At 39.8% G+C, this 25890-nt stretch overlaps 2 long non-coding RNA genes across 2 annotated transcripts in view; one reads left to right on the forward strand and one right to left on the reverse strand.

Annotated features, from left to right (window-relative positions):
* Positions 1–16927, forward strand: part of LOC113992336 — a 44060-nt gene extending 27133 nt beyond the window's left edge. The window contains exons 2-4 of the long non-coding RNA XR_005563829.1: positions 1429–1524; positions 10788–10905; positions 16718–16927. This is a non-coding gene — a long non-coding RNA (uncharacterized LOC113992336). The remainder of the gene's footprint in view (positions 1–1428; positions 1525–10787; positions 10906–16717) is intronic.
* Positions 16928–19602: 2675 nt separating this feature from the next.
* Positions 19603–24328, reverse strand: LOC120323424. The gene is made up of 3 exons (XR_005563830.1): positions 24177–24328; positions 20337–20542; positions 19603–19715 (listed from the first exon to the last, which is right to left on the reverse strand). It is a non-coding gene; the product is annotated as an uncharacterized LOC120323424 (long non-coding RNA).
* Positions 24329–25890: the final 1562 nt, after the last annotated feature.

The raw sequence follows: 25890 nt of genomic DNA on the forward strand, positions 1-25890 counted from the left end.
GCAGTGTATCCACACTCTGACTGGCCTGCCCTTTCTGTAACCAAAAATAAATGTACATACATGTTCTGCTGTCACTTCCAGACTGCTTTTCTGTCTTTGAGAGTTTATGGTGTGTGTCCCTTTGTAGCAAATACTGTACTAGGAATTAATACTTAAGAGAGTTTACACAGTGTTGGAGGTCAGAGAGTCAGAGATACTCTTCTGTTTATCCCTGTGCAGTAAGGAAGGATTTAAATGCTCATTCTGAGAGTCTCACTTTCAGCCTCCCCTGACCCACCCTAGAGCTAGCTGTGACTAATTAAAAGAGAATAAATATGTCAGTGCTGACCCTAAGGATAATACAGAGACAGGTCCTAATTTTCAGTTTTCAAACGTTGAACTCTGTTAAAATGGTAGCAGTGTTACAACAACTAACAGTCCTATTAACTCTACTTTATACAGCCAGTATATAAAATCTGATGAATGAATGACCTTGACTGTACTTCCCCTCAGTCCCTAGATATAACCCCATATACCCTAGTTGGGATAGGTGCCATTGACACCTCAAACAAATGCTGTTTGCCGCGCCATAGTTTTCTGTAGCACTGTAGCACATCTGCTGCTTTTGTGTTCTCTTGACATGACCAGTCCTTCAGTTTTCTGGAGGGAATCACCACACAGTCCTGCTAGTCCTTAATTATCAAATTTGCATGCATTCCTGAATCAGGAACTTGTACCAATGAAACTGTGAGGACAGCAACAAGTTTGGTCTGTGAGAAGACAGTGTATCAGCATTTGTCATATTAGCAAGCACTGTGGTTTAGCAATCAAGAGGCAAAGCACCAAACTGGCTGGTGATTCACATCAGCTAGCCTGGCAGAGTATATAACCCAGTGAACAAGACTGCCAAGCTGAGGGAGCACAGAACTAGTAAACTTGTCTTTAAAAATACCACAAGGTGTGAACTTCAGCCTTGTCAGTCGGTATGACTGTGCAATACTACAATAAATAAATCATTATGTTAGAAATTAAATACAGCTCTCAGCTTGCCTAGGATGGTGCTAGCCTGTGTCTAAAGTGCACCTGAGGGGACAGCAAGCCACAGGATGGTGAACTGAGCAATTTGTGACAACTTGTGCTGCTACCACACTCAGTCATCCTAAGCAGACCAACAATTCAGAGTATGTTCAGAGACAAGACTAAGACAGAAAAACAGCTAAGAAGCACATCTCTCTCTTTGTTATGATTTCCCCCCGATAGATTCCTGGGAATATGACATACAACTTGTAGAGCATAAAGTGCAGGGAAAATGGCGTGGGCCACCCCACGTTCTTCAACGTGTATTTACACGCATTTGTTCATTTGCCACTTGTGTACCTCTTCTGATCTAAGAGGCTTATCTCCTGGCTTCAGCTACTTTGACTCAATTACTTCTTATAACCTACACAGATTGCTTGTTTTAAGAAGAGGATGAGGCTATTTCTACACTGCGACTGTGTTTGAGAAGTTACTTGCAGAAGAACAGAGACTTGAACTCACACACAGGTGAGCTGAGACCCCAGTGCATGTGAGGGTTTGACATGGGCTTTTTAGTTGTGAAAGTCCAGAAGGGAGAGAACTCTGAAATTCTTAGTTAGCTAAATAAACAAGCTACTCCTGTTAGCTACCTTCAAGCCTTCTTAAGGGGGTAAGAAAACTAACAAAAGTGCTACATAAAAAGTAATTGGTTTTAATTCCCTGGAGATTAACCAGTTGCCAAACATCACTATGGCAAATCTTCTTTGTTATCTAAAGCACAGAATCTAAAGAGACTGACAAGCCCACTGAGCTGCACAGGACCATGCTAAACTACATTGATCCGGATGGGCTGAGTTTACAAGTTCAGTCCACTGGGCACTACTCTCTCTGCTGCACAAAGCGCACTTTTTGTCCTCCTCTCATTGATACTATAGTAAAAAGGGTCTTGTGTGTTGTGATTTTCAGGCAAAATTTCTCTGCCAGTTCTGACATGAGATATTAAAGCACCATAGCTGTCTGCAAAATTCAGCACATCTGCAGCTTCTGTATCTGTTTCTGGTCCATGTTCCGCTTTTCAAAAAAAAAAAAATAAAAAATTAAAAAAACCAAAACCAAATCCAGCAGGATCAGAACATAATGGAACTCAAATCTTTTGTTTCTTGTGATATAATGATAATTTGCGTGTAAATGTAATGTTGTCTACATATGACTTTAGCAATGTGTAAAGCACCTTAAGGAAATCAACTTCCTTCTACCTATAGAAACATGCATGTATTGAAATTTTGTTGCACTTTTTAAGCATAAATCATAGTAAAAAATAAACTGATAAGGAACACATTTGTTAGCTACTTTTAGGCTTTTATTCTTTCCAGTCTAATAGTCTGCTAATGACTAACCAGTCTGATAACTTTTAGGGGTAGATTTTGCTATTTTGGGCTATTTCCCTAGATGAAAGTTATTTCTATAGCAGCTATTCTTAGAAGCATTTATGGAAGAAAGGGAGGGAGTGAAGCATCAGTAGAGAAGTGACTCACCACAGCACTACTAATTGTCAACCAAAAAAAAGTCTGCTTTGCAGATTAGGAAATCAACTGTAGAAAAATAACCCCTGTGTATTTGAGAACCAAACACTACTCATGGTCTTTCAATATTAAAACTATGTGGGATGGATGCACAGCCAATAACCAGTAACAGACAGACATCTGAAACTACTCCTTTCTAGGTCTATATCTGTCCACATCATTTACCTCCCAACCCAATTTCCCATTGCTTTTGCCTCACTCTTTATCATCCCTGCAACATCTGCTTCCCTTTGATTTTTTTTTCCTCTTCTGTTGCTCCACAGTTTGAAATATGTTAAGTAAAAGGCAGCTAAAAGGTCTGGTAGCAGCCTGCAAAAATTTCAATTTCTAGGTCTCTGGCTAGGATCCAGACAGGTCAGTGGCAACTGAAAGTTGTTACCACTCCATGTCTGCTAGATGACCTCAGTGACATTAATTACTGGACTGGTCAGAGCAGCAATCTTAGCAGAGAACCACCCACTCTCTGTGCTGAAATCAGGCTATCCTCTCCCCTGCAGAGTCAAGGCTGTGGCAGGGCTGTCTCCAAGAGGCCACGGAAATATACATCTTCATCTTCCTCATCCCTTTAAATATGTTAAAATTACTCATCATTCTTATTTTCTAGACAATTTAAAGGTAGCATGAGAACTAAGGCTGTGCAGAGCTAAGGCTGTGCTGTCATGTTTAAATACTCTGCAAGTGACTTAACAATAAGCATTACTCTATGGGTAACTAAATTAACTAACTAACTAAGTATCGGTATAAAGCTCAGAGCTTATTGAGGTGGTATGTGTTTTCCTGCTCTCCAGGAAAGTGAAGAAAAAGTCTCCACGCCTCATGCTGCAGCCCGATCATAGCTTGCTTGCTTGCTTGTTTGCTTGCTTGCCTGCTTCCTTCCTTCCTTCTCCCCTCCCTCCTTCCCTCCGTCCCTCTCTGGAGACTACTTGTGAATATTTTTCTAGTGTAAAAGCAAACCTCTCACCCCCTCAGAGAACTTACGGTAGCATTAGAAAATGAAATTTTCCATTTCAGAGAACAATACTGTCAGATTTCCATTAATATTTTACACTTCTCAGTGCTCATGACAAATCTTGCTATATTCTCTAGTTTGGAGGAGGACCATGGAAATCTCTAGCTTTTTTTTTTCCCTCTCCCACAAAGAAAACCCAACTGTCAATATGAGACTTTGACCTTTTTTCCCTTCGCGTTCTTGATATAAGAGAAGAACACGAAAATATGATCTCTGTAGGTAAAAGCAATCAAAGGGAAAGCAAATTTAAAAATAAACCTTTATTTAAGGGGAAAAAAGGAACTAGCAATGGTTGAAACTTCGTCAGGGATGTTTGGAGCCTGCCTCAACATTTTGCAGTGCTTGGGAATGGCAATAAAACTTTATATCAGATTAACCGGGATTTAAAGGTCTTTCTATTTAAACACACAAATCACAATTAAGCTGAATTTTATTCCCAGAATAATGTCATCTAAGTCATCTTGGTTAAATCTTTCCTATTCACTGTCTTCGGATGTCAACTTTTTATAATAATTAAATTAATTTACTTACAGATAGTTTCTGTAAAGGACTGAGTCGCAAACATTCAAACTCAGACACACAGATTTGAACTTCCAGTCCTGGAAAACTTTTCTCATTGCTTTCTAACCTTAAAGAAGGGTGATGACATTTATCAGTTCATATCACTGAGGGAAACTGTTCCTGGCCTGGGTGTGGGAGCTGACATAGTGGCTAGAGGCAAGAGACATCACAGTCCCTGCTCTGGGTGATGCTCTGATGAATAATGTTCCAGCAGCTTTGAGTCACAGAAACAGATTCAGGGCTCAGGCCCCATCTCATACACCTTGACAACAGGTCCAATGTGAGGAGGGTGAGACGATTTACAAAAGGAAGGAAAATCTCATGCCACCAATTAAAATCCAGGATAAATAATGTCCTGCAGACCTTCATCAGACTGACAGACCAAACTGAGCAGATCCGTTCCTCTGCTATGATGGCTCTTCATTCACCAAGGTTCCTGCAGTAGAGGCACACTTTCAAACTGCAGGCATCTAATACAGGCACCCAGGTCCTTTGCATATTTCTTGGGGAACAATTCATAGTGCATAAGTAAGGAACGTCTGTCTTTCCCTTGAGTAAATGAAGCTCTATAGCATGAACGCAGACACAGTGGGTCAGACCAAAGAGCCAGCTAAGCTACCACTCTGCCTTTGACATAGGCAACAGCAGACGCCTAGGGAATAGCAGAAGAGCAGGACATTCATATCTAAATTTTCTTCCTCAGTTACTTTTTAACCCAAGACCAGTAGTTATACATCACACAGACTTCCTAATGCATCCATGGTTTGTATGAATTTAGAGATGCCATTAATTTTCCTGTCTCTCTTTGAACCTGGGTAAATATTCATTGTCTACAATATCTAAGGGCAGGATTTATAAAGTTTAACTATGTGACTACTATCATGAGAGATCGCTGTGAAACTGCAGGTATATATGTATGAACAAACTTGAGAGGCATGAGTGAACTTGGAAATCAGAGCACAGCAACCTTTTCCTACCTCTGAGATGCACTCACATCCTTTTGCTGCATGGGAGGCATGCTGAGAGCAATGTAAAACATATCTGAAGTAGATGTGTTGAAAGTCCCAAGCTGATGAAGTACATATGTCAGATGCCATATACAGTGCACAAAGTTTTTGGAGGATATTTCTTGTCATGTTTATCATCATTAGACAGAACTAATTGTCATGAATCAAGTCTAAGCAGAGTTGCATGGGGTCTAAGTGATGAAGAGATTGGGTTGGTGGTACTATTCAATCACTAACAACTTATTGGACAACTTGGCAGCTTTCCAAAGATTATATTCTTCTTCTCTCTTCAGAATTGTAAATACATATATGAAAATATTCTCAAATGTGGACATTAATAAGCTCAATTTGAGATCACATCTGCCCCATGATCAATTTTTTTATCAATTGGTTGTATTGCACAACAAACCTGAACTCAGCTTGCCATGAAATGTCAGCACCAATTTCTGTTGGTTGCAGCACCTTATGCTGTGACTGGGGTCATTGCAGTATGCATGGCTTCAACATGAAGGGGACTCGTGTTAGCTGCCGCAAAATCATAGAATCACAGAATTGTTTAAGCTGAAAAAGATCTTCAAGATCATTGAGTGCAAGGATTACACAGTCACTACTGAGTCTACCACTAAACCACTTTTTAGAGATAACGTGAAGAATAATGAGCTTGTGGAAAACATGATACCCAATTACAGGCTATAGAAAAGCTTTAGTAACCCTTTGAACCTTCTCAGGACAAGTATTCACTGTAGTTACTCTAGTTTTAAAAAAGTGTCACTCATAATAATGTGTTTCTAGTTATGCTTCTGTTAAAACATATTATCCAGTAATGGATTTCAGAGATCCTTAAGGTAGGACACACTGAAACTACTAAAAAAAATTGGGGTTGGAAGAGGACTTCAGTGGACTATGAAAAGGCATACAGTCCAGAAGAAACAGAATTTGGATTCATGAGAACATAACCCAAATGAGCTGTAGACTTGACTGTCTTGAGCCATGAGCAGGGTATGAAGCTGCTTAGGGTGGCAGACTGCTGGAACTTTGCCTATGCCAGTAAGTTTTGTCTCTGTCAAAGACTCCTGTTGCAGAACTACTGATAGCCAGGTTGGTTTCTCATGCTGAGGAAGAGGTTGGACTATGGGCTACGACAATGGCACAGCAACTCTTGGCAGAGTCACTCTGCCAAGCTACTGCATGTTATGTCTCTAGCTCCCAGGTAATATAAAATGAGGCAGGTTCTTTCCCTGAGTCCTTACCCCTCTTCACAGAATCACAGACTTGTTGAGGTTGAAAAGGACCTGTGGAGGTCATCCAGTCCAACCTTCTTGCTCAAGCAGGACCACCTAGAGCCAGTTAGTGAGGACTGTGTCCAGATAGCTTTTCGATATCTCCATGGAGGGATACTCCACAACCTCCCTGGGCAACCTATTCCAGTGTTTGCAGAAAACAAAGTGTTTCCTGATGTTCAGACAGAACCTCCTGTGTTTCAGTTTCTGCCCATTGCCGCTTCTCTTCCACACCAGAAATTGTCCAGGCCTGGTCTGGTCTTGGCCCTTCAGTTGTGAAGTGCCTATTTCACGGCTATCTGTATGGACCTGAGCTGACTTGGTAGCCCATTTTCAGAAGCTAGCTCCAGCCTTTCAGTTTCTTCAGGACTGTGAACTTGAACTGCATAATAAAAATAAAAATTGAATACGGTGCATAAAAATCCAGCTGACTGTGATCAGATCCAGACAAATATCACTGTCTTCTTTCTTCATCTAGCTAGCTTGTTTCTGACAAAACTCCTCCAGAATATAAAGGGCAAGTAAAAGCCATCTGACTAATATTCAGTCTACAAATTAAGTTGGTTTTATCCTATTTTTCAAGCCCTCATTTATATCTGATTAGCTAATGTCACCCAAGGGCCAGACCATTTGTTTAACACTAACTGCTTCCGAAACATTTCTGTTAGTATCATCTAGAAAAACTGATGCAGCTCTATAATGAAACAAAGGGTTATTATATTTCACAGAGCTGTGTAACGACATTTAATGTTAGGATTGAGGCTTGCTCTGTAGCTTATGGAAAAGAAAATTCTTTTTTTTTTCCTACATCAACAGCTGAAGAAAAACTCAGTTTTGATAATGTTCAAATATGTAAAAATACAGATGGGATTTTCTTACCCTTGCCTTTACAAAATTCATTAAAAGATCAAAAAGATTTGTTTAGACTCGATCTTTGTCCCATAAATTCCAAGGATCCATAATAAGCAAATAACTCACAGTAGTTAACTGTGATTTTACAATACCAGTGCACATAATAAACATAATAATGCCAAAGTGTGATTTGCTCCTTAAATCTGTCTGTAGGAACTGCAACACCTTCCTCCAGATATTTAAGAATTAATTCAGAAAGCTATATGTTAAAAGCAGAAAAAGAGCTCATACTTTTTTGTATCAGACTCACTGAACAGCAGGCCCAACACTCTTTTATTTTCTAACCTGCCTTCAGGTACTTTCAACTGATTTGCTTAAGACTTGAGGTAGAATAAAACCCCATGTATCTGGACAGAATCCCAAGGAAGAAGCTACGTGGGTGCACTGCACCAGGACAAGGCCAACAATGATATCTTGGTTTGGTATCCTGGTCTTAAGCCAACATCATCTCTGCCCCATCTCAGGTGCAAGGCTGCACCTTCTCTTTTCAGGGTACAGACCCATTTCTCCTTGCAGGTCTCTGTGGGGAGATTGAGTCAACATTCACAGTTGAGTTACCTTCCCTGGCCTGTAATACCACGAGCTCAAAGAGTTCAAGTGGGTAGGGTACCTGGCCTACGGGGAAATAGCTTACCAGAAGAAGTATAAGTTTGTAACAGTCCCATCCAATGAAGAAGCCAGCACTTGGCCCAATTGTATTTAAAAGTAACTTTTGGAGTTATTGACTTCCTGAGGAATACATCAGTATTTTCCGCCTATCGGTTTAGATAACAAGTTCAAACTCACCAATGCACTTTTTCAGATATTATAGGGAAGTTTGATAGCATCTCAGCTAATTATTTGAGATTATTAGAATAGCTGTAATGAAGGAAGGCATAATAACCTCAGAAATAATTGGATTTTGCAGCAGGCTGTGACAAGCTGTCCAACACATATTCATATGGTCCACTCTGCTTTTACAAGCTAAAACCACAGATTGCAATTTATTACTGCTTCTTGAGTTTGAAATTAGAAAGCGTATTAATGTTGGAAGGAAAATATATTAGCAGAAACACTTGCTGGAGCTGAGAGATCTGCCTTTTGGTTGAGATCAATAACCTGAAAGCCTAAGGCTGATCTTTATCAGAATATGGAATGAATGCCTAGGAGAATGGATAATAAGTGCTGTCCAGAGATTTCATTCCCTTCCTACAACCACGTGAAAAATGTAGACACGGGGTCCCACAAAATTAGAGGCTTCATTTAGATGAAAACTTGAATTTGTTTTTATTTAACTAGCAATAAAAACTTTGGAGCACTAAAAGCTGAAAAATGTGGCTGCAGCTTTCAGCAGTAGGCATAATGTGACTTGTCCCCACTGAATGAGAGAGTTGTTGCAGGGACTTTGTTCCCTGAGGTGTTTGTACAGCACCTAACACAAATTCCACAGAGGACAGTAGCTGGTTCTCTGGTGTACCAGTTAAGTAACCACAATTCAGAGTGATATCTGACACATTAAGACTCCATGACAACCAGCAAAGGTCATATGGCCACGTGGATTCTTCAGTTTGGAAACTAGTTCTGGGTGAGTAGGTATATATTTTGACTCCCTTGTAAAGGAGAGACAATCAGTCACTACCTACTGGTTTTCTTGCTGGGAGATCCTAGAGGATGAACTCCTCCTCTTCCTTGAGGACTGTGTCCTGCCAAACTCAGAGCCATCACATCCTCATATGCCAAGGGAAGTGGATGTGTGTGACCTGTGACACCTCCAGAAGGCAACTTGTCTGTTAGGAAGTTCACACCTACGTGCATTGTTAAGACTTGCCATGTATTCATTTGGATGCATCTGTAGGATCAGCAAAAGAAAACAGATCCAGACTGAGCAGTGTCTACATACATGTCTGAACAGAAGGACTCAGATTGGATTTCTGATGCTGACCACACTACAGCCACAGCTTTCTGTCAGCTAGAGACTGTCTTTCATAATGTGCTCTGTCATACACATATGTGTACCTCACTCTGAAATGGCACGCAAGGAAGAGAAGGTGCACCTGAGGGATCTGCATTATTTATGACCTTTTCTAAAATTGAAGGGACTTGCTAGATATGCACATTCAGTAACAGACCATTGAAGCCAACAGTTTCTCCTTCAGTCATCTCCAAAAGTTGGAGTCTGTATAATATTTCTGCTGTACAGACTTTACCATAGCTTCTAATAAATAGAACTACAGCAACTGTAAATGCATCGGGAAAATGGAGAGGCATTCTTGACATGATGAGAAAACCTTGCAGAGGGCATTCAGATACCATACTCAGTTTATTACCTATGACTTGTTTATGCTTTGTCATGTAATATATCCAAGGAGATCATGTTTTAGTAATTCAAATGAAATAAAGAATACATGTACAACCTGACTTACCCATGCTCTTAGAGCACTCAGTGAGACAAAATTAGCAAGTGACAAAATGAGCAGTATAGGATGGCTCAGAGGAACAGGTAAGAGGTAACCTCCTCAGAGAAGCAAGCCACTCAGGATTCAAAGTGATATACAAGTGCTTGATACTGTTTGCACAGACTGTGAAGAAAGATGATGTGCAATTCACAGTGGACCCATATGAATGAGGGGGGGAAAAACAAACTGCACTTGATTTAAGCATGTAGGCAGACCTGTTAGCTGAGCTTGCAGAGAGCAGCCCTGATGATCTTATTATAACCAGAGAGAACAAGTCCTTTCTTTGTATACAAAGTTAGCTACTGGCACACACATTCCCTCTGTGGTAGCTTGACATAAGAGAGATCCTGAGGAAGAAGTTTTGTGAAAGGATGACAGATGACTACAGAGCTCATCTTGATCTGAATTGCTGAGTTCATGGTGACTTAAGGCTGACATCTAATGACTGGTCACATTAATGGAAGTGCCTTGAAAATATCTGTACAGCCTGTGCAAATGCAGTGCCCAGCACTGCTTCCTGCTGGCGTGTCCCCAGTGAGCCACCACAGCCAAGACCCAGGAGCAAAACACACCTTCACAGTCCATAAACCAGGATCGCTTCACACTGTCTGTCCCAGTTAGCACTGAGGCAGAGCAGACAATAAGGAGGAAGTTACATTTCCTGTAACGTATTATATATGTATTATAACGTATTATATATGTATTATAACATATTATATCACTATATATATATATACATATAGTGAAATAAAATGAAATGGTGAAGAAATTCTTTCCAAGCAGAAACCCAGGTCAAGATTTAGGACTCTGAGAGTAAAGAGATGATTTCAACCCTCTCTCTTCAATCACATGGAATTACAGTTCAAAAAGTGAACTAAAAACAAACAAACAAACAAACAAACAAAAGTCAAAACAAGAGAGAGAGAAAAAGCACTTCTAAAATTCAGTGTTTATCTGGAAATAAAACTATTGTTTCAATGAATAATTTATTTGCTTACCAACAGGTGGGCTGTGAGCTGACTGGTGCATAAGAGAGCTGAGTCCCTACAAAGCCCTGCCAGTTGTGGATGATCCCATCTTTTCAGGATCCAACCTGATTCTCTCACCATCTTGTATATCTAGGTATGTGAGACTTTCTAGGTTTTTTTCATCATCTCAGTAACAAGTTGTAATGATTTATAAAAGAACAATATCACTGCCCACAAAACAACTAGTGAGTTAAAACCAGTGATCCACAGACAGTACCAGGTTGTGCTATTTCAGTATTATTTCACTGAAACATTGTCACTGGAGCCCAGCAAATGCAAACCTTAACAAATATGACAAAAATAGAAAGAAATTTAGATCCTCCTGAAAACGACACAGCTACATGAGAAATTAATAAGTGCATTTGCTTGGAAGTGACTTTATTTTTATTTCAATACAAATACAGGGGACACAGAAAATGCATTAGTAAGCTTCAAGTTGTATTTCTTTTATATGTAAGTGCTGGATTTTAGATCAAACATAATTGTTTCTGGTTTGTTTTTTTAAAAATACTTGAGTGCTTTTTAGTGGAAGTGAGCTAACACTGATATTTTCCATAGTAGAGATGACTAGCACTGCTAAGTGGATAACAAATGTTTTGCTCTGTATTAGAACCCTAAGTAGCAGCTAATTTACAGGCTTTCAGAAGTAGGACAAAAAAAATAGAGCAAAGTTAATACTTTTTTTTTTTTTGCCACAGTGCAATTTTAATTTTTCTGCTCATCTGGGATTTTGCTCCGCTTTGAATCAGAGCTGTACAAATCAACATGAACTGTTTTATAACTTTTTAATTGTTCTGTCTTCCTATACACATGCATAACAGAGGAAAAGAAATGGAGTGATCAGTGGTTAATTACATTGCAATTACTCTTACATGTTATATGATTTAATCTTTTACAATTATACTGATACTTATCAGGAAATTCATGTGCACTTACATAATAATTTTTCATGAAAAAAATTATTGTTAACTGGAATATTTTCTGTAATTTTCTTATTCTAAGAATAACTTTAATTATTTCACATCATTTCTTATTAAGCTCTTCAGTTTTGGGGAAATACAAGTTTGCATCACTACTTAGCTGGGACCATACAGTCTTACTTTAAACTTTAGTACACTACAAGGCAATCATTAAAATTTTGTAGAAAATGTAATTTACTTTAATTAATATGAAGTCAACAATCGACAGGTACTGAAGGCCTGAAAAAGTCTTGCTATCTTTAGGTCTGGATTTGTAACAATATGAAAACAAATAATTCTTGGGACTGAAGGAAATAAATGCCTATTGATATGAGAAGGTATCAATGTCTATTGACGTTGATGTGTTAATAACTGATTGATATAAACACCTTCAGATATATATAAAAATTGATAGACCCCAATACCTATCTACATCAAAAGGGCTCACTATCTGCAGGTCTTGATTGCTATCAGTATCAAAAAGTTTCTTGACACCAAAGTGTTTGGATTCCTATTGAGATTGAAAGGTATTGATACCTATGAATATCAAAATGTCTTGTTATCTATAGATCTCAATGCTTACTCAGATCAAAAACATTCTCTAGATCAGTAGAGGTAGACACCTACAGAACTCAAAAGACAACGATATCTATTAATTGACACTGATGTCCACCTGTAGGTGTTGAAACTGATGAGTGACTAATGATACTGAAAGGTCTCCCCACCAGATGTTGGTACTAACAAAATCAAAATCAGCTTCTGGGCAATACTTATAGAAATTAATGTCTATAGGCATATGAATTGATAGGCATTGATGCCCACAAATATTAAAAGGTCTCACTACTGGTATGTCATGGTGTCTAGCCATAACAAGAAATTTTTTGAGACTGATAGATGTAGATGTCTACTGAGAACAAAAGGTCTACCACTCAGTGTTGATACTGATGCTTACAGATAGGTCTTGAAATTGATAGACATTGGTGCCTGAGAATATCAAAAGATCTCACTATCTATAGTTCTTAATGTCTACCGGTATGAAAATTGGTCTTTTGACTAATAGGGATAGTCATCTATTGAGATTAGAAGTTATCTATGTTCTGTTCTGTATCTATCCATCAATAGCTGTAACTATCTGTGCCTAAAAAATAGATGTCTGCATTCATAGGCATTGACACCTATGGATATCCAAGAGTCTTGTTGTTGATAGGTCTCTGTGTCTACCAGTATAAAAATCAGTCTCAAGAGGTGATTGGAAACAGCCAACATGGCTTTACTAAGGGTAAATCATGCCTGACAAATTTTGATGACCTTCTATGATGGGGCTACAGCATTGGTGGATAGGGGTAGAGCAGCTGACATCATCTACCTGGACTTATACAAAGAGTTTGACACTGTCCTGCATGACACCCTTGTCTCCAAATTGGAGAGACATGGATTTGGTGGATGGACCTCAGCATAAAGAGGACATGGAACTATTGGAACAAGTCTAGAGGAGGGCCACAAAATTGCTAAGAGGACGGGAGCACCTCCTTTACAAAGACAGGCTGAAAAAGTTTGGGGTTGTTCGGCTTGGAGAAGAGAATGTTGCATAGAGACCTCAAAGCAACCTTCCTGTATCTGAGGGGGGACTACAGGGAAACCAGAGAGTCAGGAACTGTAGTGATAGGACAAGGAGTAAAGGGTACAAACTAAAAGAGAGGAAATTAAGGCTAGATATTAGGAAGAAATTCTTTACTTTTGAGGGTGGTGAGACACTGGAACAGGTTGCCCAGGGAGCTCATGGATACCCCAACCCTGACAGAGTTCAAGGCCAAATTGGATAAGGCCTTGAGCAACTTGGTCTAGTGGGAGGTGTCGCAGCCCATGACAGGAGGGGTTGGGACTAGATGACCTTTTAGATCCCTTCTAAACCTTAACATTCTATGATTCTATGACCTATGGGTATAGAAGCCTATCAAGTTTGAAAGGTATTGGTGCCTATTAAGAGGTATCAAAATTGTTCAGCATCAGTGTCTGTGAATTTCAAGTGTTAGTTCTCTATTGGTCTTGAATTCTACTGATATCAAAGGATTTCTTAAGGCCAATAGAATAGATGCTTCTCGAGACAGAAGGGTATCAAATGCCTATCTGCAATAAAAGCAGATTCACTGAAATGTATGGGTTCTACTAAAATTAAAGTTACTGTAAGTAAATGTGACTCGGTAACATCTTTTTTTGAAATATCAGCTGATGGTGATTTGAAGATGACTCAAAAGGGCAAATCTAGATTTATTGCATGTATTTGTACAGTTCTTATAAGGCTTTGTGGTGGACCGAAGAGGTTTTTGATAACTGCCCTGAGAAGATTTGAATTTATACATACTGCAGTCAGATGTGAATTTATCTACTCCGCCTATTTGTTCTTATTTAGAAATTTACATGTAATGGTGCATCTTCTTTCCTCTCTTAAGTCTCTCCTCTTTTAATTTAAAACCGTTTCCCCTTGTCGTATCACTGTCTGTCCATGTAAAATATCAGTTTTCCTCTTTTTTATCAGCCCCCTTTAAGTACTAGAAGGCTGAAATAAGGGCTCCCTGGAGTCTTCTCCAGGATGATGAGTTCTCTCAGCCTGTCTTCATAGAGAAGGTGCTCCATCCCTCTGGTCAACTTTGTTGCCCTTCCCTGGACACACTCTAACAGATCCACATTTTTCTTGTGCCAAGGATCCCAGAGCTGAACACAGTACTCCATGTGGGGTCTCCCAAGGGCAGAGTAGGAGAATCACCTCCCTTGACCTGCTGGCCTATGGGTTTCCCTTTCCCCATCCTCGACGTGGGGGAGCCCAGCTCTAGTTCCCTCTCCGTCTGAAGAACCATTTCCGACGTCTTGTGGGACGGGGAAGGGGAACTCCAGAAACAGGGTTTTTCAGGCCCCGAGCCTGGAGGGGAGAGGTGCCCTCCCCTCCCCCCACCACCCACGCGGCCCCATGGCAGGCACAGAGACAGCACACCGGGCGTGGAGAGGAGGCAAGAGAGAGTTTATTGTTGGGAAGGGGTTTATAAGGCTTTTAGGAGGGTCAAAGGGGAACCAATCACGAGTTCAGGGTCACACAGAAAAAACCATCAGGTAAAGGGTCAACAGCCAATAGGAAGGGGTTAAACAAAGGACCAATGGGACGCCTCGGGACAGGACTTGCATGGGAGATAACAGTTGCTGTGGGGGGTATTGGGAAGAAGAAACACGTGTTTGCAAAGGGACCACAAAGAGCCATTTTAAAACATGTTTAAACAAGTTTCTCATCAGATTCACTGCCACACTGGCCACACCTCTTTTGATGCAGGCCAGGACGCAGTTGGCCATCTGGGCTGTTAGCATACACTGTTGGCTCATGTCCAGCTTTTCATCCACCAGAATGCCCAAGTACTTCTCTGCAGGACTGCTCTCAATGAGTTCTTCTCCTAGTCTGTAATTAAGCCTGGGGTTACCCCAATCCAGGTGTAGCACCTTGCATTTGGAATTGTTGAACTTCATGAGGTTCTCATGGGCCCACTTCTCAAGTTTTGTGCTCCTATTCCAGACTTTGGGAGTTGCAGAGGAATAAGGAAAGGTAAACTGAATCTTTACAATAAACACACATAACAGATCATGGCTCTGCAATGAAAACATCAACCATAAGAACAAATTTTCAAAGGGAGTAGCAGACATATTTCTTTTTAATGTTTCTATCATACATCATTTTCATGGGTCAATCAAGAAAAATATGAACAAAGAAATCTCTTTCCCTCTTTGGAGTCAAAACAGTAAGAGACAGAAAATGAGAAAAGAAAGGATTAGAGGTTTCTTCAAAGTAAATGGTACCTGGTTAGATTGAAAAACAAAGTCGTGCATTACAATAAATTTGAAAGAAATGTTCTCTTAAGAATGAACATAATATTTAAGAACCACATTTTCATTCTTCTCCACTACTAATGACAACAAACGCTTTGGAGGATAGACTGATGATTCAAGATAAAAAGTAATACAAAGCTTAAAAGGTAAAGATATAAAATGTTCTTTTTATTTTTTTTATATATGTCTGCTGTACAGAGTCAGCTTTTTCAGAAAGAAACCCATATAAATAACCCAGAAAACATTATTGCTGTTAAAGCAAGTTTTGTTCTAGTGCTTAAAAAAATTAGTGGAGAATTCCAATAAATCCTCTAAATAATGTCAGTTTTGTTTCACTGTTTCATCTTTTTTCCTAGCTAAAATTATTCATGGACAAATAATGGTTTTGCTAGTTTATTCTTTTTGTAAATCTTGAAAGAACGTGCTTCAGTTGCCTGTAAACCCCTTCCTTTTGGTTAAAGATTGATAAATATATTTTCTAAACTGCAGACAACTAAAAAAAAATTAAATCAGAGGATTAATGCCTTACTCTTGATCCACAACGTACCGAGGAAGAAAATTGCCTCAACTGAATGTCAATGGCAAAACTCCATTAACCTCAGAGGCCTCAGATTTCAGTCCTTGTTCCTTGCCTTTTCGCTGATATGAAAATTCAAATATCTCTATCTTCTGATACCAGGCCAAGCTCAGAAAATCTTGACTTTGTCAACATCAAATAAGAAATGGCAACAATCATTTTTGCTAACTAAGCAAGCATTTAGAAGTGGAATCAATGTTTTCAGACATTTTTCATAGCACTTGCCTTTCATTCTTAGCTAAAAGCGGGTTTTTTTCTTTCACTCTCAATATTTTTGTCTCCTGTGCACCAAGGCTGCAAATCCATACTGCGCCTTAGCTCTCAAGGTTATTTTCTTAGATCTGGTCAAGCTCAGCAGTGACTGAACACCATCACCATTTGACAACTGCTTAGAGTCTGTGTGAAACACTTGATTGGTTCAGTACAGTCCTGGGTATATGCTGTCTACATTACAAAAAGTGTGACCAGAAATGACATTAATTATGAGCTCTGTGAGTTTCCAGGTGGCCAAGGACTGAGTAAGCTGCAGATGACAGAATTACTCTGGCACCTCTGGGGTAGCCCCTTTGGCCAAAATGTGGTCCATGGGTGAATCTGGTGTGAAAGAAACCTTGCAGCAAACTAACACAAATCGGTGAAGGAGATTATTGTCCAAGGATGCCAGCCCAGCACCTTTCACCTCCACTGGAAATACAGCAAGTTGCACAAAAAGAAACAGAGGTAAATAATTTCTCCTTATTTTCCCAGCAGTTTGGCAAGGCATTATTTTTGTTTACAATGTAGCCAGTGGGTGTGATCTCTGAACTCTCAGCCCCAGGGGTAAACTAAGTGCAAAAGTCATTTTAGAAAGTAACATGTTAAACTAAGAAATTTGATTTTTAAATCTTTCCCCTGAGCTCTGGAACAGCTTTCCTGGGGCCAGCTCAGACTCATTGTAATAGAAAGCTGCACAGCTGCCTGGCAAAAAATTGCAAGCCCTCCCATTTTCATGTGGGCAAATCAGGAAAGGCACTGTAGACCAACATGACAACACTTCTATAAATATGTAACTGACTTTTCTCAGTTTTCTTTGTTGTCTCAAACAACTGTTGAATGATTTTTCAAGTAAATTTCACACTAATCTTCAGACAACGCATTCAGCTCATTTGACTATTTATTCATCCCTTTCTAACAGACGTGTCAGAGATGAAAAACTCAATACGAACTGATGCCGAATTTTGCCCCAAAAGGTGCAGAGAAACTGCTCAGAGACAAAGTTTTAGTCTTTAAGCAGCGAGGTATTTATTCAAGGCAATGTTGGAGAGCAGCCAGCTCGTGCTGGACAAATTGCTCTGCCTTTTCAGTGAAAAGACAGGATTATATACAATTTCTACAAGTGATTACAATATTTTCACATGCATATTCATACAACTGCCACATCTAGTTATAATATTCATAATAGGCGGAGTCTGAGGCGGAGTTGTCTTTTTGGGGTGATGTTTGGTGGTCGTTCCTGTTTCTTCAGCCTCACAGGGTTGCATTTTACTCTTCTTCCTCAGCTGAACTTTTCAACTTTCTTGTTTTTTGCTGACTTTATGGTGAATTTTGCAAGACTTTTGGACTCCAGCCCCTATTTCGTCCCTTATCTTTATTTATGTAGGTGTGTGAGCATTGTTTTAGTATACAGTACCATCTAATCCTTAAGATCTGGTTTTTATCTCTAGCTAAGCAGTACATTCTAGCTAAGCATTGCATTCTTCTGAGCAGGAGATTCCTCGGATCAGTATTCAGAGTTACCTCTTCAGGCCCTAGCTCTGTTTCAAACAGCAAAACAAATACACAGAATAAAATTCTGAAGGTAAGGAAAAATAAAAGAAGCAATTTATTGTCTTTCCTTGATCCCACTGCAAATCCAGAGGAAAGTGGACAGTCCTGTCTTTGGATGATGGTTGAAAGAAGGATTCTCATGGCAGAGTGAGTTCTTAATTTCTGAAGTTTGCCATTCACCTGCCTGGGCACACCACTGAAGACCTGTTAATTTCATCAGCATTCCACTTTTGTGATTCATCTAAATTTCATAATGTAATAAACCCTCCCTACACACATTAGCACTGCTAGATTAGAATGTTTTACATATACATTTGTTATCTTGGGGACAGAATTAGTATTTTCTAGTCAATGTAATTTACATGAATGCAAGATAACTTTCAGTGCAAAATGCTCACACTGAATGTATCTGAAGGTAATAATAGCTATAAACTTTACTTATTTGTTATCTCCTGGAGATAGATTACACTTTCTATTAATAAGAATAATCCACAGTACTGGGATTGTGCTTCAAAATAATACATTTGATAAATGTTACCCAGGTGTCAATTTTCTTTGTCACTGTAAGCAGGTAGTCCTGCACTGATGCCATAACACTGCAATCTATCAAATCTCTGCTCTGCATGCTTCATCCCTACATAGAGGTGACTGCTGGGTATCCTTCATTTACCAACTCCAAGGAACAGGAGGCCCTTGCTTAGCCTAAAAAAATCTGCTGCAGCTGGGATTAATGTTTGCCTTGCCCAGAGTACACAATGATCATCACAGCTTGCATCATGTTGTTTATATTATATTTTAAAAACAAAAAAACCACACAAACAAACAACCAAACCATCAAACCACAAAAAAATATAACTCTGTATCAAACAAACAAGAAAACTTTTATAGAAAGAAAAAGCCTGAATAAAACTCAGAACTCTTTTTCCTTCATGGAGTTTCTACCACTTCTTTCCTTCTGTCTGTGCTGTTCCTGATCTCCTCTACTGGTTGCCTGTTTGGATCTTCTCCCACACTTATCTTGGAGCTGCAACTGCTACCAGTTCTGTTACTGAGGAGGCCAATGCTTTCCAGTCACTCGGATGCCATGCCTCCTCATCATGACCTGAGGTCCTCTCTGCCGTGCCAGGATATGAAGTGCCTCCTACATCTTATACTTAAACAGAATATTGTCAGCTCCATTGACTTACATCTTATCATAGTCATTTTGAAACAAAAGCCCCACTGGACACTCTTAAGACATGCAAATGGTTCTGTCAGTCCCATAGGGTTCAAGTATTACAGCCAGATAATCATCATGGGCAAGTCAGTGGGTGTTGGTCTGAATCCCAAGGGATCCCCACTAATGAGCAGGGATCAAAGGGAGCTCCCTGGGCCACCTGGGCAGAACCAGGACCCTCAGAGTTCCACTAAGTGACAATAAAGTGTTTCAACTGTGGACACAAATCCTGTACAACTACAGCCATTGTCTTTTACCTCTGGCTGTGGAACATGGGACAGGGAGAGGAAGGGATCACACACTACTTTTAAGAGGCCTGTAAAATCCAATTAAGGAAGACTAAGCCCATAACTTACCTGTGGGAACTTCTTTAAAGTGCTCACAAACTTACAAAAGAACCAGTACTGCTGGATTGTGTCTCTCTGGGATAAAAGTCCATCATTTTATTTATTTGTAATGGTCATTGTGTTACAATGGCTCTGTGAACAAAGGTAAAGGGGTCAAGGTGTACCTCTCCTGTGGGTGATGGCTCCTGTGATTAGAGCCCCTGAGCTCTTTTTGCTTTGAAGGCCTTGATGCTATTTTTTCTTCCTATCTTTTAGCTATTTTATTACTATCTTCCAAAGGAGGAAAAAACCACAAATTATCCAGGCACTTAGACATCTTTAGATGTTACAGTTCAATAGCAGTTTACTGCCATTTTGGTAAATTGTGCACAGCAGCAAGCCACAATTAAATGAAATCTTCATTCTTAATGTCTATATGTCTCTAAGATAAGAGTGCAGTTTTACTCTCCTTAGAATACTCTATATCTTTATTAAATGTACATGTCATTACAACATAAAATGACTGGCTCCTCAAGCAGCCTCTGAAAGATGGCTACATTTATTTTGCTCTCTGCCTCAGATGACAAACAGAAATGCCTAGGGCAAGATTCTGTTCCTGGTAAATATTGGGCAAACTGTGAGCTTTCTTCCTTTACAGATCTATCCCATGAACTGGCACTTGGCTTGTAGACTGAGGATGGGGAGGGTGGGGAACTAATAAAGATTACACAAGTGAAAACAAAAATCCCAGTCAATAAAACAAAAAGTACCCACCAGTACTCTCCTCACCCCACTGCCTGAAAAATCCACTTGCTTCAAGCCGTGTCCACAAATGCAGTGAAATATTCCATGCTTAAGTGTCCAGCTTATTTCTAGTCCATCAGAGTCAGCAGCCATTTCAAAGAGATAGAGACACTTGATGGGAAAGAGCTGATCCTCCATCTCATGGTAGAATGACCATTTTGATCATGCTGGAGAAGCTGGGAGAAAAAGACCATACAAGTGGTGCTTGTCAGTTTGCCAGCCCTGTCTTGTGTGAACAGGGAGCACTGTAGAAAAAAATCTACCCCAGCCTCTGTTCCCAGATTCCGTCTTTTGTGTGTGCCTGTCTGGGCAGTAGTTCAAACATCAGCACATCCTGGCAGACCTCCAGCTGAAGCTGGATGCTCCACTTTCCTTCCTGCATCCGTCCGGGAGTCTGCCTTTAGCACTCAGGTGTGAAGAAGAGCCCAGCTGAGTGCAGGGCAGCTGAATGCAAACCAGCAATGCCTTTTTACCATATGTATCCACCACTGGGGCATGCAGGGGAGGATACAATGAGAAGCATGGGCCTGAGATTTGCCTCTCCAATGCAATTCTTACTTCACAGCAGCTCGAGAGTTGTCACTTCTTTTCCCTTGATGCTTTCCTGAAAGACTTCACGAGCTATTTGTGCCCAGAAAAGGGCAAAATGCAAATAGGTTCCATATGTATTTCCACCTTTTTGGGGGGGGGACACTAATATTCCTATACTGCTTAAAAAAAAACTAACCAAAAACCCTCCAGCAAAACAACCAAAAAAGCACGTGCGCATACACACACAAAATAAATCCAAGAAGAATTTCATTGGTTCCATAGGAAAATAACAGAGTAGATAGCCAGTCTTACCAGACCCTGAGTACTCTCTGCAAAGTGCAGAGCACCACCAGCTGCAGAGGGCAGCCCCACAGTGAGAAGTGGTGACTGGTGTATTTAAGACCTCCAAAGGAAAAGTCCATCCCAAACTGTGGCAAGCTCAGCGCTTTGGAGGAGCTCAAGAGTTAGAGCTGAGCAAGACAACACACCACCAGTGTTTTAACACTGACAGTTTGGTATAATCTAATTAAAACTGTGATGAGCAACTGCTGGGCTGTGGGGTGTTTAGCAAAGTAAAGAGCTCCTGACAAAAAGGCATAATTTTCACACAAACCAGAAAAATGAACGGTTGTCTTCCAGACAGCTCTAGCTGACTATAGGGAACACCAAAGTGAGAAGCCTATTTATTATATTACATCTGACATTATGAGAGCCTGTGTAATGTAATTATCCATAAAAGTCCCAACAGTCTACCAATTGTTCCTCACAGGTATACTTGTTTTTAAGACAGCTTTTCTAGACATCCATTACTTGCAGCCTCCTGCTTGCCTTTATCTGTTCTCTAAACATTATTTTGTCATGAATAACTGAATGAAAAAAAATTTGAAACCACACATAATGTCTTAATTTAAAAATATAGATGTATTTTTATAATTATTATGGTTTTTAATTTAATTCTCTGTTTATGCATTTGATGTATACATAGTCTATCATCCCCATCATTATGCTGGAATGGAAAAGTTCATTTGTTGGCTGTGGGCCTTACTCTGGACCCAGGGAGAGACTGAGGGCCTGGACTTTATTCCACTGACCTCTGTAACTTTACTGACGAGTATAAGGAGCTGTGCTTTTGCAAGGAAAGAGGAATCTTTCTCCACAAGATTTGGCAATACATCCATTTAGGGTTCAAACTCTCTGATTTATAGAACAGGATCATAGCTCTTAGAAAATTAGTACCAGCAACAGACTAGGACACTAAAGACTCAAAATGGCCCCCATTTAAAGAGGCTTTGGATGGTGAGAACGTTTTGACATTTATGAATAACACATTGTTGGTTTATGCTATTTCAAACGGACTTTTTGCTCCTTTTTATGAAATGCAGATTTTAAGAAAGACCAGGAAAAGTAGAAATAAATAAGAAAGATCTTTAACAAAAAATACTGAATGGTGTATGCCCTTTCACCTGTATATATATCAAGTGCATTGCTGTGGATTTCCTATGGAAACTATTTCTGAGGTGCTGGCAAATTTTCCATGTTTCCTCGAGTCTATTATTAATATCCAACCATGAAAATATATCATAAACTCACTGAAAAAGGGACGGTTGACTGCTTTTGTGGACAGCTGGAATTATCCTCTAGGCTTTAGGATTTTAAAAGGTTGCCACAGTAATGAGGAAAAGGTCCTACATACACACATGCAGTGAAATTGGTTACGTACCTGATGAAGCACATTTGCTTGATTTGGGTTTCTTCAGAAACATAAGGTATAACTAGACTATGGAATATTCAGTTGTTTGAATTATATTATATAGTATAACTTAGAGTCTACCTACACCATAATGCTGATGGTAACTGGAATGAATTTCTACAGACTAATTTCCACGATCCGCAGTCTTGATTCAGCTCTCCTGTTTGAGAAATTAATAGTGAAATGTTGGTTTGGAATTCCAACCTCTTTATGATTGACAGATGTCTTCCTTGAAATCATCTTTCTGCCATGCTGCTTAAGCTCAGGTGGCTTTATCCTGTGACAATTTACACCATCTGAAACCTGTCAGCCATGTTAATTGACCTGCACTGGACCATGGATTGGTCCTGTTGAAAGGAGGAAGGGTGTAGATGAGGGAGAGTTTTTGGTTTGCATTCATAAATAGATTGGGATAAGACTTAGGACCTAAGTTGTGTGTGGCTCAGCGTAAATGTAAAATTCTTCAAACCTCAGCTCAGCTAACTATATGTGCTCTGAGAGGTTTCTCCAATCTTTACAACAAAGTCACTCTAGCCTCCAATATACAGTTATGAGCAAGTTTGCCTTAATTTTGACAGTTTGTGCAATTTCACATGCAGGCAGGAGAGCGCTTCCCTCTATCAGTCCCGTATGCATGGTCCAAAGTCAGGAAAAACCCAAGAAGGAAAGTACACCTGGCTCAGGATGTTCTGGTGGTCAGAGCACTTTTGTCAGGAGAAAGGCACCACCATTACCTCCTCTATCTCATTTCTGACTTCTCTCAACAGTCCTACTCCCCCCTCAATATGCTGCCTCTTGTGGATCTAATTCTTGGACAAGAAAATCGTTATGTCTCATAAGAAACCTATATATTTAAATTGGAATTATGAATCATTTGGGGTTACAAGAAACCTAAAGGTATTACAAAATTTCATTATATTGCATCAGTAAAGATTCCATACTGTCAACTGTAAAAAATTCGTTCAGATTTTCCTCATTGGAAGTTCCAACCTCCTAACCGTAGAATCACAGAAGTTTGTGCTGAGTGGAAAAAATTTCTAAACAAGGGTGATTTTAATTAAGTATGTTTTCAAAAGGTATTATGAAAACATTTTAATTAATCTATTTTGAAAGATCAATGTAAGCATGGAAAGCGGGGTATTCACACATAACATCAGGTAACAATGAGCCTTAGTCTCTCCCTTGTTTGTAGGTGCAACTTTCCCAGCTAGAGTTTTAGTGTCCCTCTAACACTCCTTACAACATTTTCCATCTAATCATAGAGACAAACTTGGAAACACAAGATCATGAGAAGAAGAAAGGATTCACTTTCCAAGGGAAGACAATAGCTCTGGAAAATGAATCAGGCTGTTTGCTTGGCAGTGGAATGGGAAGGAATCCCATGCAGCAGCATGAGAAAACACAAACCTAAACATATTCGATCTTGTGCCTCCGCAACTGGGTTATTGTGGCACTATGAGGTGATACAATCAAGAAACTTATTCAGTTATTGATGAGCAACCTGGTTTAAAAAAAAATGAAAATATTACCTTTGTCCTGCTAATGTACAATGCTGATCCATCATTATTTGAACTCCAGTGAATCAACTGCTTCCCAAGTGCAATGTCATTAGGTGGTGAAGTTTCAAATCCGTTTGGATTTAATTGCGATCACTGGTACTTAAAGTGGCCCTTATGAGACCCACTGGATATACAGTATGTGCTTGTACTCATCCAGCTGCCCCACGTCCTAAACTGGATGAACTTTCCAGAGGCATAGGCCTTGGAACATACTGAGTTTAACAGGGAGCAGTAGTCATAGAATGATAGAATCGTGCTGGTTGGAAGGAACCTTAAAGATCATCTAGTTCCAGCTCCCCTGCCATGGGCAGGAACACTTCCACTACACTAGGTTTCTCAATGCCTCATCCAATCTGACCTAGTCAATCTCCTTTGAATTCACTCTTTGCTTTCCAATTATGTTTCTTCTTATTAAAGATATATAGAGAGGATTCAAATGCTTTTTGCTGCACATAGTTTCATACCCTTGTAAACCACACCGGCTACCTGTGCTGTGCTTTCATGCTGTAGGAGGACACTGGATAAGATTACTTTCTCAAAACAGTATTGGCACCAGCAAAGCTCCCCTTCTGACTTAAAGAAAGCACACCAAAACAAAAAGATACGGAGGGGGGAAATCTGCCAGCAACAACTATGGGACCTAAAGCATACTATCTCATAACATATATGTTTCTCTTGGGCTGTTCTGTGCTAATCCTTACAAGTATTCTATAAATTAAATGATAACTAAACATAAGGAAATCTTAAGAATAGCTCCACTGTTTCAGAATTTCATTATATTTTTAATTAGGTTTCAGTTTTATCCAAACTCCATGCCAAAAAGCAGCCAATGCAAGGCTTCAGGCAGCCTTGAAGAACCCTTAAAAACTGAAGAACATGAAGGATACGAGCCAAAAATTGATCTGAAAGGCAACATTTCATCCACCTCCTTTATCCCCAAGCATTTCAGAGGCTATTCTGCCTAGCGCATAGGAAACAATAAACTCACTTAAGAACAGGGCTTAACTCAGCTACTATGCAACTGCCTTCCCCTAGCCAAATCACTCCATGGTTTTCCTGTCCCACTCTTTTCCAACCTCACCATTACAGACTGACAACCTTCTGGGACTGGAACTGCCTATTTTCGTGTACCTACCCTCTGCCCGTAGGTTCATTCCTAATTGTGTCTCAACCCTTATTTCCTTTTAAGACTTCTTGTTTTTTGATGGCAATGGAAGAGACGAGCCAATTTAAGACCAGAGGAAACATGAGATCAAAGAGGCAACCAACAGAAGCTAACACCATGTGGTGGTTTGAGACCCCCAAAAATCCAATTTCCGAGTCCAAGCCCCCCTCCCACAACTCACCTCAGTGTGAGAGGGGTTTTCCAGACACAACACAAGACTCAGTATGGGGGGAAGGGAATCATATTACAATTATTACACAAATAAATATTATAGTACATTATATACACAATTCTAACTAACTTTCCTATGGTAAAGCAGTATTTACATTGGACCAAATCTCTTTTCCCTCCAATAAAAGTCCAGAAGGGAAGAAGGAAAAATCCTTTCCAGGTTTAGGGCAGCACTCTCTCTCTTCTTCTATGCAGCAGTCATAGCTGCAGTTGTAACTGTATCTCTTTCCACACACACACAAGGGGTTCTCCTCTCACCCCTCTCGGCCCTTCGACTCTCAGCGAAGG

Source organism: Pipra filicauda, unplaced genomic scaffold (genome assembly GCF_003945595.2).
Source record: "Pipra filicauda isolate LSUMZ 115617 unplaced genomic scaffold, ASM394559v2 scaffold258_size1095741_pilon, whole genome shotgun sequence".
Classification (NCBI taxonomy): domain Eukaryota; kingdom Metazoa; phylum Chordata; class Aves; order Passeriformes; family Pipridae; genus Pipra; species Pipra filicauda.